A 4,714-nucleotide genomic window follows, 5' to 3' on the forward strand; every position below is an offset into this window, starting at 1 on the left:
CAAAAAGAAGAAAAAAAGAAGGCAATGGAACTCTCCCATCAGCTGCCTCTGCTTCATATTTTAAAGTGTTAAGATATATTCAAAGTTATTCTTATAATCCTTCTTAACAAAGCAAACAAAACAATGTTTTCTCATACAAAGGGAAAAAAAACTAATTGATTATGTCATAAATTAATAGATTATCTCCAGATTCTTGTTACTGAGAAAGAATCCTAAAGTCTAACAAGCTTCATAAAATCTATGGAGAATTAAATTGGTCTTTGGGGGCATTTTTACACAACTTTAGAACACCTGTGTCTTATAAAGGTATTCAGAAATTCTTGAATGAGTTTGGAATAATGTATAGTGTAGTGCTTAGCAGGTGCCAGTTAAAGTATGTTTTAGAACACAGGTGTTAGTTTGAACACTGTTCACCTTGTTTGTTCATTAAAATAACTCATTATAAGCCAAGGTACATGTATTGCATGCTGTTTAAATTGGAGTTAAGGCCTAATGAATTCTACATATGCGTAATATCCTCGAACTACTTCTTTCTAATCTGTGCCCCAGCCAATGACTTGCAGATGTTTTATATGATCCAATCATGTTTGGAAACCAAAAGTAACTGATTTGTCTTGTTAGAACTTCAAAGTCAGATGTTTTCCTTGCTTGCATTATTATTAAATCTAAAGAGGAAGAGCATGCTAAGAGATTTGACAATGTTATTTTATTGCAATTACTAAATATAACCTCCTCAAATATATATATATATGTATACATCTGTACCCAGTAATTAAACTTGGAGAGTAGAAACATGAAGATTTGTACCCAAGTCTACTGGCTTTAATCTGGACAAAAGTAGTAATTTCCAAAAATAACATGAGTTATTATGTTGTCCATTTTTTTTTCTTCTCAGAGATGCAGAATTACTAACATACAGCCTACTGAAAATAAGAGAAACAAAGCTGTGGGTGTTAACCTTATGTCAGTCTCTTGGCTGCTGCGTACTCTCTGTAAGTCCATTCGTCTTTCTGCGCATATTCTCTCATTTTTTGTATTTATACTCTCTCTGTATTTATTTAGATTGCAAACTTTTTGGAAAGGGCTATTTTCTTTTTAGTTGCATAGTGTTCGACACAGTAGGCTGTAAGATCTCAGTTCTTTTGCATAATTCTGCTTAGAATGGTGTGCACAAGGATTAATTATCAAATCAGCCCTTGTAAGTGACATATTTATTGGAATATTAAGCTGAAAGGCCAAGACCTAAGCTATAAAATTTTCCTGAGAGCAGGTAAGCTCCTTCTTACTGCTCCACCTCCTCTGAGACTAGCCACTGAATCTGTTGTTCAAGTATAAGAGGGCTAAATAAATCTAAAGCTGAGCAAGAATCAATGCCAACGGCCAATATGACTCGTAGAGCATGGATCCAAAGACTGTCTGATAAACATTTCTTTTGTATCTCCTGTGTCCCATGAGTACTTACATGCTGCTAAGCGAAAGAAGGCCAAGGAGCAGTCCCTGCACTGAAACAAAATGGTACAGACTGAGTGTGGCCATAGCGCTTAGAATCAGCTCCCACTAGGGGAAGCTGGCCACATTAGTCCTACCAGGTGTTTAGGCCTCTATCTCATCAGGGTCCATACTGACACTTGTCTTACCCTAAGAAATAATTCTAATTTTCTGTGTGGGTACGTTTTTAGTTCAGAATACTCAAAACAGTGTGAGGTTGTATTGCTAGCTCACACCAAAGAGAGTGTTTAGCATGAAAATATGGGTATATGTTGCATGATGTGATGAGTGGAGATGTGTGAGTGTAGAAAGGCTGTTATGATAGTGCTGGGGAAGGTATCTGATGATAGGAATGACATCTGGTGCAATCTGTTTCATGCAGACTTGCAGAAGAAGTTTCAGGCATGAATTACCCTCTCATGGAAAAGATGCCGTCACCAGCTCTGATTTGGCAGATAGACTCTAAGAATGCTCAAGTGCCTCATGACAGTACGTATATATGTGTTAAGGATATGTACAGTGCAAAACAGAGCAGTCTCAGTTACTTTCATCTAAAAGCATGGCTGCCAATTTCCCAGTTCTTCATCCGTTGTAGACTACCCTGACTATTTGCTTACGTACCAGTCATCATCGTGTCATTTGACTTTTTGGCACAGGAAGGCTGCACTCTCTGCTGCACTATGGCACAGCTTTATGGAGGGAGGGAGAGAGAGAGAGAGAGAAAGTGTGAAAACATATATACATATTTTCAATTCATTACTTATTTTTATTTGTTTCGTCTTTGATAGCTGCAATTTTTTTATTTAATGGTGTTGACTACAGTAATGAACACAGCACTTACTGTCATTCTTGGGATATCATCCCAGGCTGTCAAGGTATTCCAGAGTCATGCTTCTGTCCTAGAGATACTTATCTTTGAATGCAATATATTAGTGTTTCAAACAGAATGCTTCCCTAAGCTAGGAACGTTTTGGGGGATAAAGGAAGAGTAGCTCTCTGAGCTGGTCATATATAGTCCAGTGATTTGGAGGAAACACTCGTATGATTAAAAAACCCCACATCTGTTATAAATGACAAGTGATCTACATTTTAGAAGTAAGGTCCATTTTGTAGTAATTATTTTTAAGGTCGCAAAATAGTTATTCAAAAGAGAAGTGATTTCTTTAATATAAACATTCACTCATATTGCTTACTGCTAAATACTTTTTCTGCATTTTTCTGCATATTTTTCAAAGTAGGATATTTTTTCTTTAACGCACAATGTTGTTGTGAAACACCAAAGAAATGCAATGTTCATTCTGAGCAAAACTCCAGCTCTGATACTGTTAACATTCAGTCAACTCATTTCAACTCATCACATTTATCTTTTCTCTCGACTCCAAGAGTTGTTTGTCATGGTAATGTTCATTCTGCTGGGCTATTCCTCATAATACAAAACAAATTATACTTCTTATAGCATTAATCACACACAAACTTTTTATAATTACTAAAATGCTACATATGTGAGTGATGAAACTGTGCTCCAGTTGCTCAAAAGGTGTTTTGAGACATGAGTACATTATTGCTATAAATGTATAAAAAATTTAATATATCATATCATGCTTTTCTTTAAAAAAGACACACACTATTAACAAGGAAAAAGGAGATCTATTTGCTGAATAAATCTGCCAACACATGAAAGTGCTAATTATACGAATTTGAAGTTTTAAATTTTCACATATCAAGCAAACTGCAACAAAGGTATACGTACATGAAGCTTCTTAGGTTACATAGTATCTTCTCATGATCTGAGGGTTAAGTTATTGAAAATTATTTATAATGAAATGTTACAATATCTGTGCCTCAGCTTCCCTTCCTGTAAAATGAAAAATGTGACATTCATTTCTTTCAAAGTAATTTGAGATCTACAGATTAAAAATGGTAGCTGAGGACTTGCTGTTTCTGGTGAGTTCAGGGAGGTCTAGGCTCTATCACATAATATTACAATAAAACAACTTGCTCAGCATATTAGTCTGTTTGCAGTTCTGATCGATCGTTCACATTTTGGTGTCTGTTTTGCTTTTCAGGACCTTTAGCAGCATATGTAACGTCTATTGGGAGCAGTGTTCAAAGATATTTGACGTTTACTCTGTGTAAGGGTTGTTGTATGGTCTGAACTGGGTTTTCATCAGTCTAATAAAGCTTTCAGTGGTCTTTTATTATCATTCTTGGCTTTATTAGCCTTTTATCTGACTGTTGGTTTGGCCTTTCCTTTGATTGACTGTGTCTGTATCAAGAATGCTATGTCAGCTAAAATACTCCACACTTTTTAATTGTGATGTTGTCTTTCAGGGAATAGAGTTTCCAGAGAACTAGTCAGCTGCTGTTTTAGCTAAATTCAATGCTTTGCTGTAAAAAGCTCCATGCCAAAACTATCTCCTGCTATTTTTGTATATAAAAAGCTGTTCTTTTATTTGTTTACGCAGATGTTTATTAGAAATGTTTTGCAACCCCCTCGCTTTCCAGAACCATGGGGTTATAATGGTCTATGGCTTGGTGGAGACATGTTTATGCATGAACTTTGCAGATATCTTGAGTCAGAAATGTGGGTGTAATGATTTTGGATCCTTTTACAGCCTTCCACGCTGTACACTTTTATCCTCACCATGTGTGCTCCTAAACACTGACATGGCAGTCACATCACACAGTCGGAATAGCTGCTACATTATATATATTTGTGACAGAGAGATATTTGAAACATGCTGGAGTTAATCGGTTAAAAGTTAACTGCCAATGTTTTTGGTATAGCTTTATTCGTCTTAAAATTATATAGGCTTTATATTAGAATTTATTGTACAAATTTGTATAAATCTTTACTCTGAGGGCTGTATAGGAAGTGGTTCATCCCTCTTGGTAAAACTAGCTGTTAAAACTGTTATAGTCTGTTAATATTTATTTCCCTGGCACCTCTTCTCACTGATATTGAGTCCTGCGCCAGGACTCCCTCCTCTCTGCACTGGCAGTACCTTTTCTCCCCGCTTTCCAGTCAGTCTCAAACCCCCAAGTCCCCAGCCCATCCAGCAGAACGTAGCTCCTGTCACTCCCTACCCCGGTATCAAGCTGGTTAACAGGCTGCTCTTGCTACCCTGCCTCCTTCCTTACCATCAGACCCCAAAGTTCCCAGTTTGCAGATGGAGAAGCCTACTGGCTGCCGAATTTGGCTCCATTGTAGGTCCCAACCTCTCCT

The 4,714-nt window shown here is 36.9% G+C and overlaps 1 long non-coding RNA gene across 1 annotated transcript; it reads left to right on the plus strand.

Moving 5' to 3' along the window:
- Positions 1-893: 893 nt before the first annotated feature.
- Positions 894-3,690, plus strand: LOC134136370 (uncharacterized). Its single transcript, XR_009957489.1, has 3 exons — positions 894-992; positions 1,871-1,977; positions 3,555-3,690. It is a non-coding gene; the product is annotated as an uncharacterized LOC134136370 (long non-coding RNA).
- Positions 3,691-4,714: the final 1,024 nt, after the last annotated feature.

Source organism: Rhea pennata, chromosome 2, assembly GCF_028389875.1.
Source record: "Rhea pennata isolate bPtePen1 chromosome 2, bPtePen1.pri, whole genome shotgun sequence".
Classification (NCBI taxonomy): Eukaryota; Metazoa; Chordata; class Aves; order Rheiformes; family Rheidae; genus Rhea; species Rhea pennata.